This window comes from Dermochelys coriacea, chromosome 3 (genome assembly GCF_009764565.3).
Source record: "Dermochelys coriacea isolate rDerCor1 chromosome 3, rDerCor1.pri.v4, whole genome shotgun sequence".
Classification (NCBI taxonomy): Eukaryota; Metazoa; Chordata; order Testudines; family Dermochelyidae; genus Dermochelys; species Dermochelys coriacea.
In genome coordinates this window covers 74,721,646-74,736,068 of record NC_050070.1, presented here as the reverse complement: position 1 = coordinate 74,736,068, position 14,423 = coordinate 74,721,646, and the positions used below count along the sequence as shown (strand labels likewise).

General features: G+C 45.8%; 1 long non-coding RNA gene across 1 annotated transcript; it reads left to right on the top strand.

Annotated features, from left to right (window-relative positions):
- Positions 1 to 9,328: 9,328 nt before the first annotated feature.
- Positions 9,329 to 12,549, top strand: LOC119852527. The gene is made up of 2 exons (XR_005291707.1): positions 9,329 to 9,434; positions 11,386 to 12,549. It is a non-coding gene; the product is annotated as an uncharacterized LOC119852527 (long non-coding RNA).
- The last annotated feature ends 1,874 nt before the right edge of the window (positions 12,550 to 14,423 follow it).

The following is a 14,423-nucleotide window of genomic DNA, read 5'->3' as shown; positions in this document are numbered from 1 at the left end:
TCTATCGCGCGCTCTCTCTCGCGCTCTCTCTCTCTCGCGCGCGCTCTCGCGCTCTCACGCGCTCGCGCTCGCTCTCTCGCTCTCTCGCGCGCTCGCGCTCTCTCGCTCGCGCGCTCGCGCTCGCGATCTCTCGCGCTCTCGCGCGCTCGCGCTCGCGATCTCTCGCGCTCTCCGCTCTCTCTCTCTCGCGCGCTCTCTCTCGCGCTCTCTCTCTCTCGCGAGCGCTCTCGCTCTGGCTCTCACGCGCTCGCGCTCGCTCTCTCTCTCTCTCGCGCGCTCTCTCTCTCTCGCGCGCTCTCTCTCTCTCGCGCGCTCGCGCTCTCGCTCTCTCGCGCTCCTCTCGCTCGCCCTCTCGCTCTCTCGCTCTCGCGCGCTCGCGCTCTCGCTCTCTCGCTCTCGCGCGCTCGCGCTCTCGCTCTCGCGCTCTCGCTCTCGCCCTCTCGCGCGCTCCCGCGCTCGCCCTCTCGCTCGCGCTCTCTCGCCCTCTCGCTCGCGCTCTCTCGCGCGCTCGCCCTCGCGCGCTCTCTCGCGCGCGCTCTCTCGCTCGCTCTCTCGCTCTCTCGCGCGCTCGCGCTCGCTCTCTCGCTCTCTCGCGCGCTCGCGCTCGCTCTCTCGCTCTCTCGCGCGCTCGCGCTCTCTCGCTCGCGCTCTCTCGCTCGCTCTCGCCCTCTCGCGCGCTCGCGCTCTCTCTTTCGCGCTCTCTCGCTCGCTCTCGCCCTCTCGCGCGCTCGCGCGCTCGCCCTCTCGCTCGCGCTCTCTCGCCCTCTCGCTCGCGCTCTCTCGCGCGCTCGCCCTCGCGCGCTCTCGCGCTCTCTCGCGCGCGCTCGCTCGCTCTCTCGCTCGCGCTCTCTCGCTCGCTCTCTCGCTCGCGCTCTCTCGCTCGCTCTCTCGCTCGCGCTCTCTCGCTCTCTCGCGCGCTCGCGCTCGCGATCTCTCGCGCTCTCGCGCTCTCTCTCTCTCGCGCGCTCTCTCTCGCGCTCTCTCTCTCTCGCGCGCGCTCTCGCGCTCTCGCTCTCGCGCGCGCTCTCTCGCTCTCGCGCGCTCGCGCTCTCGCTCTCTCGCGCGCCCTCTCGCTCGCCCTCTCGCTCTCTCGCTCTCGCGCGCTCTCGCTCTCTCGCTCTCGCTCTCTCGCTCTCGCCCTCTCGCGCGCTCGCCCTCTCGCTCGCGCTCTCTCGCCCTCTCGCTCGCGCTCTCTCGCCCTCTCGCGCGCTCGCGCTCGCTCGCTCTCGCGCGCGCGCTCGCGCTCGCTCTCTCGCTCTCTCGCGCGCTCTCGCTCTCGCTCTCTCGCTCTCTCGCGCGCTCGCGCTCGCTCTCTCGCTCTCTCGCGCGCTCGCGCTCTCTCGCTCGCTCTCTCGCGCGCTCGCGCTCTCTCGCTCGCTCTCGCCCTCTCGCGCGCTCGCCCTCTCGCTCGCGCTCTCTCGCCCTCTCGTTCGCGCTCTCTCGCGCGCTCGCCCTCGCTCGCTCTCGCGCTCTCTCGCGCGCGCTCTCGCGCTCTCTCGCGCGCGCTCTCTCGCTCGCTCTCTCGCTCTCTCGCGCTCTCGCTCGCTCTCTCGCTCGCGCTCTCTCACGCGCTCGCTCTCTCGCTCGCTCTCTCGCTCTCTCGCTCGCTCGCTCGCTCTCTCGCTCTCTCGCGCTCGCGATCTCTCGCTCGCTCTCTCGCTCTCTCGCGCTCGCGATCTCTCGCTCGCTCTCTCGCTCTCTCGCGCGCGCGCGCTCGCTCTCGCGCTCTCTCGCGCGCGCGCTCTCTCTCGCGCGCGCGCTCTCTCTCGCGCGCGCGCTCTCTCTCGCGCGCGCGCTCTCTCTCGCGCGCGCGCTCTCTCTCGCGCGCGCGCTCTCTCTCGCGCGCGCGCTCTCTCTCTCTCTCTCTCTCGCGCGCGCGCTCTCGCTCTGTGTGTGTGTGTGTGTGTGTGTGTGTGTGTGTGTGTGTGTGTGTGTGTGTGTGTGTGTGTGTGTATAAATCTCCCCACTGTTTTTTCCACTGAATGTATCCGATGAAGCTTGTTGTAGCTCATGAAAGCTTATGCTCCAATAAATTTGTTAGTCTCTAAAATGCCACAAGTACTCCTTTTCCTTTTGTGAATACAGATTAACATTGTTGCTATTCTGAAAAAAAAGTCTAGAGATCTTTCAAGAAGAATCCAAGTTGCAGACCAACACAAGAAAACCCAGGCAGTGCTCTATGGATAATATATCTGTCACCAACCTTTTCAAAGTCTAGCCCAAATCCTAAACTAAAAGTGGTTCAGTGTAAAAGTTAGTAGAACACATCTTTGGGAATTTAAAATATTTTCAGTGCCAGAATAAAGCAGTAAAATGTTGGAATAAAGTCTGAAGTGATAAAAAGATGTAATATTCAATAATAGTTATAGTGAAAAAATGCTTTGGCAGACATCTTATATCCACTATCAACTGTATTAATATAAATTTGACTCTTCATTAAAGTATATATTACTTTGCAATATACTTAGGAAGTAGTCATCTAACGAATTTAACTGTGTGTGTATATATATATATATATATATATATATATATGAATGAAATGAATAAGTAAATTTAAGTTTATAAAACTCAACTTCTTTTTATTAAAGTTATCTTGTAATATGTCAGTGCTGAGATTCTAGTACAGTATAGAAGACAGAAAGAATTTAACTTCCAAAGCTACTGCGGTTTAACATTAAAATAAAATCCTATATACTTCTAGGTTGATACAATCAGATTATATCATCTGCTTAGGATACAGTCTATGAAACAGAAAGTAAGAAAATTCAATAAATTCATATCTTCTGCAGGCATTTTTACATTTTTTAGACTGTCATGAAAGCTTTAGATGTATGTTTGTATGAAATGAACTTATTTCATTATTGATTTCAGGCAGAACAGAGTTTTGTTAGCTTTCTCCTTTTTTTCCCCCCCTCTTACAGTCTACATTGCTACAGAGAATAGTTTTCTTTGCAACAATAGTCATAGCTCATAATCACAACTGAAAGCTATCAAGAGCTATCATTTTTGGAGCTCAAAAGCTACTATAAGTTACATAGAGAGAAAAAAGAAAAAGGAGTACTTGTGGCACCTTAGAGACTAACAAATTTATTTGAGCATAAGCTTTCGTGCATCCACTGAAGTGAGCTGTAGCTCACAAAAGCTTATGCTCAAATAAATTTGTTAGTCTCTAAGGTGCCACAAATACTCCTTTTCTTTTTGCGAATACAGACTAACACGGCTGCTACTCTGATACAGAGAAAAGAAAGTTTAAAATGTTGTTTATGTAAAAAAATTCAAACTAGAACAAATATTTAACAGTTTTTAACTTACATTACTGATGTATTCTAATATTCTATGTACATAGATGGCAGCCAGTCAATAAAAGTGGTATATTAATTCCAAAAAAGTTATGTTAAGAAAATATTAAATTTGCACAGCTTAACATTCAGAAATCATAAAATGACAAAGTTAAACCTGCCCATGTAAGCTTAACTCTGCTCCTTTATGTGAATTTTTCATGATAGTCTCTAATTATAGGCTAATGTGTTGCTATCTGCAGGACCCTCCCTCATTCAGGGCTCAATTCTGCACCCACTGAAGTCAAGGGCCAAACTCCCATTGACCTTATTCGGTGTAGTACATAAGCTGAATGGTGTGGCGGTAAGGACCAAATACTGCAACTGGATCCATGCAGGCACAATGATTCACCAATGAGATCCAGTTGCAGGACACAACTCTACCTAGGGAAGAAATGTGACATTTCTTCCCTAGAAATTAGAAAAGAAGCAAAAAGAGAAAAATCTGGATAAAATCTAATATATCCCTAAATTATTTAATTTACTTATTTAAAAAAAATAAACGAATTTGTAAATGTTTAATTTATTACATTTATCCTCATCTTCTGCTTCATTCACTGCACACTCTCCAATTTCTGCTGCTATTTACACTGAGAGAAATGCTCATTGATGGAGGCAAGTGTCCTTGTCAAGCTTGAACTTGCTCAAAGTTTTCCCAAAAAAATCCACACAATTTTTCTAGGCATGGTGTCTGCCTAGAAAAAAAACTTAACTGTGGTAGGTGGAATCATAGAATATCAGGGTTGGAAGGGACCTCAGGAGGTCATCTAGTCCAACCTCCTGCTCAAAGCAAGACCAATCCCCATTGGAAGTTTTGGAAACAACTGAACATAGAAGGTTATAGAGGAAATACACACATACTGTCTGATTCTGTGTGTATATTCTGCATAAAGACTACACAGATACTATGTCTAATACATGCAGACTATATATGTACATTCTTCTATAGAAACCCAGTTTGCCAGTTTTTGGTTGAGCTTTCCTGGGTTTAAATCCCAAACTAAATAAATCATGAAAATGAGTTTGGTGGATTCATTTTAGTCTGTGTTTTTCTATTTTCCCACATCAGATATAGTAGACATGATTGACACTCTGCTCCAGAAAACAGTGATGGAGTTCACAGTTTGATACAGGCAGATCCCATTTAGTCACAAGTAGTTACCCTGGTAGTTCTTCCTTTTCCCATCTCCCTTTGTGTTGGTATCCCACTGGGCTCCATCCTGGACCTCCCAATGTATTCTCTTTTCACTTATCCCTGGGTGACTTCTCCATTCTCACATATTCAGTTTCCACATCTATGCTGAGGATTCACAAGTCTACCTCTTTCAAACAGAACCTGTTTCCTTTTGTCCAGTCACACATCTGATTTTCACTACAAAAGGTTACCCCCCCCCACCCCCGCTGGTAATAGCTCACTTTAAGTGATCATTCTGGTTAAAGTGTGTATGGCAAAACTCATTGTTTCATGTTCTCTATGTATATGAATCTCCCCACTGTATTTTCCACTGAATGCATCCGATGAAGTGAGCTGTAGCTCATGAAAGCTTATGCTCAAATAAATTTGTTAGTTAGTCTAAGGTGCCACAAGTACTCCTTTTCTTTTTGTGAATACACAGACTAACACAGCTGCTACTCTGAAACATATCTGACAGTCACCCAGTGTATCATGCTTGATGGGTCGCCATCAGCTCATGCTGAGTGTGGCCAAAATTAAGCTTTTTATTTTTCTTTCCAAAATGCTCTTTTTCTCCACTCTCTTCTCTCCTTCTCGGTTGACACAAAAAGCATCTTTCTAGTTACTGAGGCTTCCAATCTTGGGTCATCTTTGACTTCTCCTCTCTAAATGTCCTTCTTGTCTCACTATTCCTTAATCCATAATATATTGAAAGTCTACCCTTATGTTCCATCCTGATGGTATAAAAAGTTGCAGTGTTTACAACCCTTGCAATTTTACCACAAAAGTCACAATCTGTTTTCTTAAATCTCCTGTTGCTGAAACCATGTTACTTTACGAGAATCTCATTTTTTAAAAAGTAAGTTTCTAGCTCTTCTATTGTGGAGAAAAAGATTGAAAATGTATGGGTGGTCGGGAAGGGAGTTAATTTATTTATTTAAGCATAAAGGCTCAAAAAAAAAAAGCCAGCGGCAATATTATTTTTCCAAACTTGATTTTGAAAATGATTATTTTGGAACACCTGAGGTTATCAATACTGCACTTGTCCACGCACCCTAATCATCTCCCATCTCAGTTTTCCACAGCCTGTTTTTTAACTCCTTTAACCCACATTACTCCCATTTTGCTGTCCAGAATGAAGCTACTGAAACTGTACTTAATTTAAATGTCTTGTCATCTGTTCAAGACAGGCTGGCAGAACTAGGCCTCTGCCTACATACTGAATCTATTGGGTTTTTTTTTTTTTAAATGCCTCTTATCATTCCACCACTTCACCCCACCCATAACCTTCACCATGCCCTCTCTCTCCTTTTGCCACTTCTGGCTGTGTGTCTTCTTTCTTACTTTCTATTCTTGCCTTGGCCATCCAAATTTCCTCAGAGTCACATGGAATGATTTGAGTCCTTCCACGAGGCTGATGAATTCATGTCAGCCAAATAGTTTCTCCACTTCGAAGTTTTATTAATAGGAAAGAAGTGATGACAGATTTTTAAAAGGTTTCAGAGTAGCAGCTGTGTTAGTCTGTATCCGCAAAAAGAAAAGGAGTACTTGTGGCACCTTAGAGACTAACAAATTTATTAGAGCATAAGCTTTCGTGAGCTATGCATCCGATGAAGTGAGCTGTAGCTCACAAAAGCTTATGCTCTAATAAATTTGTTAGTCTCTAAGGTGCCACAAGTACCCCTTTAGATTTTTAAAAGACCACTAGTCTCCCAGTCTTCTCTTGTGTCTTTTGCTTTGTAAGCTCTTGGGGGCAGGGATTGTCTATATATTGAAGAGCACATTGCCAGTTCCTAACAAATAATAATAAAAAAAAAAGGAGGTCCATACTACAATGTCAGAAGGTTTCATGTCAGGACTGTGCTGCATCAGCAGAGTTTCCAGGGGGGAAGTTTATAAAATGCTAGCCCATATTATGCTCGACTCTTGCCAATTCTCTCTCACTTTCTTGAGCACCAAAATCACCAACAATTTTTTTAAACACACAAAAATATCCTGAAATTTAGTTCTCAGATATTTCACTTCCTTTTGGCAACCATGTAGATACAAAACCCTGCAACTCAATTCTGTGTCTGAATGTAGACTGTTTGGCTTACATTATACACACATTTTAAAATTAGGAAATGTAGGGAAATGCCCAAGAACTATCCAAGTTTATGTAATTCTAATTAGCAAAACAATATTCCTTTCCTGTCAAGCTTCCTTTACCCTTATAAGCAAATCCAATTCAAAATGAGATCATGGTGAACTGATCTCATTCCAAATGTTACCCTATGCTTTTGGCAGCCTGGTAAAAACTCCCTTGGTTCTTGCAATGTGTTTCAAGCTCTTTGAATTTCTCTAGGGAGTTAACTCTCTGTTGAACAGCTCTCTGCAGCTCTAAATACACCAAAAGAGGAAAGGGGAGGAAATGGAGGGGTAAAATGAAAGTGTGAAAAGTGGGGATTCGTTGATAAAAATTGTCAGGCTGCCTGCAGTGAAGGCAAGAAGGGGTTGAGGGTAATAAAGCCAATTAGTGGAGAAAAGGATAAGAAATCACATTTGAAAATTATCACTCCTTTATTTAAGCAGCAAGGGAGACATTAAAATATAGAAGTGATAATGGTATGCAGTTTGGAAAGGAGATGGTAGAGGACTGGATAGAAAGAGACATGATGAAATCTAACATTCTTCCCAGCTGCCTAAAATTAATACTCCTTTATTTCTGAACTGTCTCCTGATTGATTATACCTCTCTTCTGATTCCTTTTACTTCCCCGGCTATCAATGTGATTCTTGTACCAGTAAATGCTTCTCACTCATTTCCCTTTGACTTTTCATTATTTTATCTTCCATAATAAACTGCATTCCTAGATACTCTAACTCATCTGGTTCTATTTTCAGCTGCCTCACAAATGTTCAATGTCAAACATTACTTTAGAATAACATTGTTTTCTATTCTATTTTATAATTGATCATTTTATTTTGCTGGTATGATTCCATCTTGTTTCTGTATTTTATACGACTTGCTACTGGACAATAATAGTGCAAACGAGGTCATGATGTAAAACAGACTTGATTTAGATGCCACTTATTCTATTTTAATCTCTTTTTAAAAAAAAACACTGAAATCACTGAGTACGTAGCCAGCAGCTTTTTAATTGTGTTAATGTGCTTAAAAGTGAACGCATTCACAGATTTCTTGTCTGGAATCCTACCAATGTTGTAGCGTGCTAACTACAGAACTTCTATCTTCTGCAGTCAGTATTCACTTGCTAACAATGTGTTTTAGATATTCAAAACCATGGATAACATTCCTAAAATCTAGCATTTAAATGTATACACTGAATTCCGTTTATCAATCCTGATAAAGATAGTTGCTAATATCCAAATTGCACATTATCATGCCACTTATTGACAAGTTTATTAGAAAAGAAGTTCTACTTATAAATGAATTTGCTGGCTCCAAACCTGATGCACGACATGAACGCACGTGCATGTTTCCAGAAGTACAGTGCATACACAGTACTGCTGTACACAATGTGCTTTATGCAGCATTCATAATTCACTGAAGACTGTGCTGCACAGCTGTGCATGTCTGCTGTGGGTCATGGCTTCCAAAGTGCGGACATCTCTCTTGCCAATAAAGTTCAGGTTTTGGGGCCCCTGCATTAGCTTGATGCTAAGCAAGTGTGATTGACTTAGAAGTTTGAGGTCTCAAAATCTGTTGTTTCATGCATACCGAAGAACAGTAGAACCTTAGACACCTTGGGGATGGAGGTTGTTCGAAACTCTAAACAAAGCACAGTGTGGACTCCAGATCCAGCAGCTGACACTCCAGGCCAAGATTCAGCAGCAGCTGAGCTCCTTACTCAGTGCTGGCATGAGTTTGCAAGCTTGTCCCCCTCGGGCAGAGCAGGAGTGGGGAGGGGTGTGTGAGTGAGGTGAAAGTTGCACAGACCCCAGTGCTTCTCCTGCTCTGCTGGCTCCAGCTGCCTTGGGCTGGAGGGGCGGGGGTAAGAGTGGAGGTAGAGTAGGGACAGGTAGCCTACATGCGCCTATCTGTAAGATGCAATACAGGTACAGTACACTACTTGCTTTTTTTGTTTGTTTTATTTGGTCTCTGCTGGAGCCTGATTGGTTACTTGCAGTTTCACATGGTGTCCAGTTGACTGATCAGTCTGTAACTCTGGTGTTCGTATCTTTGAGGATCTACTGTAGTGATAGCATTTTGAATGAATGCAAGGTTAGCACAAACTGAAGCCACAAGCATTAATGTGATGGCAAGAAGGTGAACGCTGGTGAAGCCTCATTGTTCTGCTTTCAGCAAAAGCTTGGCCAATATGCTCATCTGTTCAGGCCAATACTGAACCAGAAAGCATCAGACAGGGTAAAGAAGTTGTGACAGTTGTTCAGTTTTACAAGACTATGATAAATTTTATACAAAGTATGTCTTGTGAGGTATTGTTTGAAAACTGAAACTGCTGAACATTATTGTCCTGGTAAAATGTGTGTGGTAACATTGTATATAAAGTTATAAGATTCTACTGTACAAGGCATTTTCCAAGTCTGGGGATACAGCTTCAGAACAGTTCCCCCGGAGACAAAAGGATAACCAATACCTCAGCCATGGGTCAACAAAATCAAGTGGACTATCACCTAGTTAAGCAGCCATTTTTGGCAAGAAGAGGGTGAATGAGAACTTTACATATTGGCAATAGAAACAGCTGAAGGTCCCATGTAAAAAGACTGCCTATTGCCTGAATCCCAGCTGGAGATAATCCTCAAAGGAGGAGAGAAAGGTATAAGAATAGAGAACACACAAACACAAATTACCTCTCTCCTCCCATTCTCTCTGCTTATGACTCAACAGCACCTGAAACAACAGTGTACTAGGAGAGGGGTCCTGGCTTGGAGGCCAGTAAAGACTGCAAAGAGCATATGGTGAGAAAAACCTTGGCACTGAATTTATTTAGCTTGCTAATTTAATTAGTTTGCATTTTATCTTTTATTTTCTTTGTAACCAATTCTGGACTTATGCTTCATTATTTGTAATCATTTAAAAACTTTCTGTAGTTAATTAACATTGTTTTATCTAAACCAGAGTTTGGATTGAAGTGTTTGGCAACCTCCACTTGAGATAACAGGGTTTGTGCATATCATTTTCCATTGATGAAATGACAGACTTTATATGAGCTTGCATTGTCCAGTAGAGAGCTGAGCAGTAGAAGATGCACATTTCTGGGGAAGGTCAGGGACTGGGAATTTGCTGGTGTCACCCTCTGTGTAACATGCATGACTGACCAGAGCATTCATGTAATTCAGCTGGGAGTGATTTTCCATGCTAGAGGCTATGTGAGAGCAGGACCTGGAGTGGCTGGTCTTACAGCAAAGCAGTGTAAAAGGCACCCCCAGATTGGAGAATTGAGGGGACACAGCTGTTCAACAGTCCAGATTAATAACAGAGGAATTCAACCATTCAGACGGCTGGCTCAGTCATTGGAAAGCCTGACAAAACTATGTTCCTTTCACTGAACCATGTGAGAAACTAGACCCTGACTTCTAACAGATGCTGACACCCTACCCAGCATTCTGAATGAGTTCCAGTCACGTAATGTCTTCAGTGCTGATGATACTGCTTTCTTCTACCGGCACTTTCTGGATAGAGGCCTTGGTAGAAAAGAGTTTGCAGGAGGCAAAAAAGCTGCAGACAATATTATACGGCTGTGTTTGTGCAAGCATGGACAGGATGGAGAAACAGCCTCTTATGGTAATCAGAGTAAAAGCCCTCACTGTTTCCCTAGAGATCACTCAAAGATGCCTATGATCTACTGGAACTCTGCTAATGTCTGGCTGACTAGTTCATTGTTTCAAGAGTAGCCGAAGATGGAGTTGCACGTACCAGACTGTCACATGTACCTGGTGATTGACAATGCCCAGCTCATTCATTCAATGTAGAGCTGTCGCACATAGTGTTTAAATTTTTGCCTTCCAACACAACACTAGATGTCCTTAAAAATTTCAAAGGCCACTCCTGCACTTCTCTGTATGGGTGAATCATTGCATTTTTCAGTACTAACCCACACCTTTGAGTACTAGATATTGGGGTGGGGAAGGCAGTAAGACAAAACAAATGACTCCCTGTCATAAATATAAAGGGAAGGCTAACCACCTTTAAATCCCTCCTGGCCAGAGGAAAAAATCCTCTCACCTGTAAAGGGTTAGGAAGCTAAAGATAACCTCACTGGCGCCTGACCAAAATGGCCAATGAGGAGACAAGATACTTTCAAAGCTAGAGCGGGGGGGGGGAGGGAAAGGAACAAAGAGTTCTCTCTGTCTGTGTGTTGCTTTAGCCAGGACCAGAGCAGGAATGCAGGTCAGAACTCCTGTAAAGGGCTAATAAGCAATCTAGTTAGATATGCATTAGATTCTGTTTTGTTTAAGTGGCTGATAAAATAAGTTGTGCTGAACAGAATGTATATTCCTGTTTGTGTCTTTTTGTAACTTAAGGTTTTGCCTAGAGGGATTCTCTGTTTTGAATCCGCTTACTCTAAGGTATTTTACAGAGGTGATTTTTTTTTCTTTAATTAAAATTCTTCTAAGAACCTGACTGCTTTTTTCATTGGTTCTTAAGATCCAAGGGTTTTGATCTGTGTTCACCTATGCAAATTGGTTAGGATTTTTAAGCAAGCCTTCTCCAGGAATGGGGGTGTAGGGTTTGGGAGGATTCTAGGGGGGAAAAACATTTCCAAGCAGGCTCTTTCCCTGTTATATATTTGTTAGACACTTAGTGGTGGCAGCAATAAAGTCCAGGGGCAAAAAGGTAAAATAGTTTGTACCTTGGGTAAAATAAAAGCTGGTAAAAATAAGCTTAAGGGTGTTTTTTTCCATGCAGGTCCCCACATCTGTACCCTGCAGTGGGGAAGAAACCTTGACACACACCTTGATTCACTTCATCTTCCTAAGGAGTCCTAGGCCACTGTTGTTCCCCAGACTGTTTACAACTGCTTTAGAAAGGGAGGATTTGTATCCACCACAGACAGTGCTGGGTTGGTGGACGTCTATATGCTGGCTCACATTGCCATTCCTGATGATCTGACAGCAGAGGAATTTGAGGCCTTCTGGCAGTCATGTGGAGACAGCAGGTGAGCTCACTGATGTGGAACTTCTCAAGACAGTCACAGATGCTAAGCACCCACCGCTTGAAGAGGCACAAGAGGATAGCGTATCACGAGAACCTGAAGAGCCTTCTCTTCAAGAATAGATGTGCTGTGAACATTTTCCACAGGATATGCCAGAACTGTGGCTTTGAAATTGGCTATGAAGCTGAGCAAAAACAGAGGGATTTACAGATCAAGGTGGTGAATTGTAAAAAGCAGACAACTAGGACAATTAAAAAAAATTACTTGCTGTTTCATTTTGTGCGACATACCTGGAGCATTGATAAGTATAATGACATTTTTTTATTTTACACACATCTGTCCTGTAAACAGCTGGCAGGGAGGGAACAAAGTCTGAATGTGAACAGACTTTACCGTTTATTTCAGACAACTGCATAAGGTATGTTTGCAGTACTAAAGGAAATTGTCTTTTTATGTTTGTTTTCAACACTGTATCAAACAAATTTTGTTGACTAATATGGTGGGCTATATTGATTGATCAATAGATAAATATATGCTGGGCTGTATCTGTCACTAGATGTTGGTAAATCACATTACCAACATACTAATAAAAATATATATGGTGTAGATAATGTAACGGGGTGCTCACCGTGCCCCACTGGGTTCAGCCTCCTAGCCACATTCCCCAATGAGTAAGGAGCACTCCAAGCTGGTGTAACACCTGTGCTCTTTATTCCTGTGTCCAGTCCCCACCACCAAGATCCAACTATTTACAGATTTACAGGTTTGGCCTAGCACAGGCCTCAGTGGAAACAGGCTCCTGAATCCTTCTGAGCCTACTCTTCCCTCCTGATCCCCATCCCCCAACTCACTTCCTCCAAAGCTTTTAGCCCTCTGTTAACGAGGCTGGCAGGTGTGGTCAGTTTCCAGGCCAGTCCCAGCTAGTGGCCCAGCCCCAACCCATTTACCCTGATTGGGGCTGGAGTGGCAGGAACTATTAGGGCTTCCTCTGCAGTGCCCTGCCACACACCTCTTTCCCCCAAGGAGTTACTTAGTGGGAGGGGGCTTGATTCAGCCCCTTCTCCCCCTCCACTAGGATTTTGGAGCAGCCTACTTCTGTCTGCTAAGAAGTCCCCAGGATCCCCCTCACTGTGTTTGTCAGTTCCCCACCCACAGTGTGGGAGGTGGACCACCCTATAGCTCTACTCCTGCCCAGAGGTTGGCACACCAATCATAATTGGGTGGTTGCCCTCCCAGCTGCTCACCATTCTTGGTTGGGGAGCCAGATGGGCCTGGCCCCTGTGACGGCCTTCCTGGGCCTCTGGTGCATATAGCAAGCCCCAAGGGGGCCTGACCCTCCTTGCCTGGAGGATCTTCCTGTTGGTATTCCCTGGGGCTTTCCCCCTTTAAACCTCCTTCAGTCGCTCACTCTCCCCTTTTTTGTCTTCCCTTTGGCTTTGTTGTCTAGTACCTGCTTCTGTCTTCTGGGGCTGAGGGGCATTGGGGTTCCCCCCCTTTTGTGGGGGCTCCTCCCTTCTCCCACCCGAGAGTCTCCTCCCATGGCCATTTTTCCCCCTTGGGAGGGGGAACCTAATCTGTCCCCACCACAATAGGGTACAGCAGCCTGTCTATTAACCCCACCCGTTGCCAGGCAAATCTGCCTCCAACCTCCAGGGGCACCTGTGCCATGGGACAGGGCCTCCAATCCCCATGGATGCATTCGAGCATCATTAGTTTCCCGGGGATAAACCAGTGCCGTTTCACTAGCCTGCGCTGAATGAGGGAGTGGGCCGAAGGCATATCAATCAAACCCCTCTAGGGCTTCCTCCCCACCTGTATGGGGATGGTGGCCAGCCCTCACCCCTGTTTCTTCACTCCCCCACTCATCCAACCACAAAATTTGGCAAGCCCACCCTCTATCACTGGGCAGTCCCAGGATATGCGTCCCTGCTGCCCACAACACCAGCAGACCAGTTGACCTGGGCGACTGGGGACCCCCTTAGCCTCCTCTGTTTTTCTCTAGGACTCTTCCAGGGGGAGGTTCTCAGAGCTTCTTTCCCCAGTCCAGGTCGCAGCCTGTCCATGCTTCCCTTTGGGTAAAGTCCACCTTGACATACTCCATTTTGATGGCGGCGTCCACGGTCATCGGCTGGTGCCTCTGGACCCAGACCTGCATGTTCTCTGGGAGGCCCTACACAAATTGCTCGAGAATCACCCAGTCCATTATTTCTCCCACCATCGGGACATAGCCACCATGTAGCCCATTTGGTCAATTTTTGGGCAAAAGCTCAGGGCCACAAACCCTCTGTCCACCGGGCTGCCCAAAAAACTTTTGCCTATACTTCTCGGCCAACAGCCCCATCCAGTCCAGGACAGCTGCCTTCACTGTCTCATAATCTTTGGCCTGATCGTTGCTTAAGGCCACATAGGCCACTTGCGACTTGACGGCCAGATAAGGGGCCTGTCTTAGTGCCCACGTTGCCTTATCCCAGCCCGCACCCATGGCTACCTGTTCAAAAGTACATAGGAAAGCATTGGGGTCATAGGCGGGGCCCATTTTACAGAGACCCAGCCGTCACACGATTTCCATCACCGCTCGGGGGACTCATCACACAGTGCAGCAGCTGCTGCTGCATATTGGCCTGCTCCCGGATGAAGTCTGGAGGGTTTCTTGTTGTTCAGCCTGCCACGTGAGTAAGGCCTACCTCTCAGCCTGGTGGGACTGGTGGAAAGCCTGCAGGGTCTTCTGCAGCTCCTCCTGCTGTTTAGCTAGCCACTGCACCATGCCCTCCATTCTCTTGGGTTGCCACTC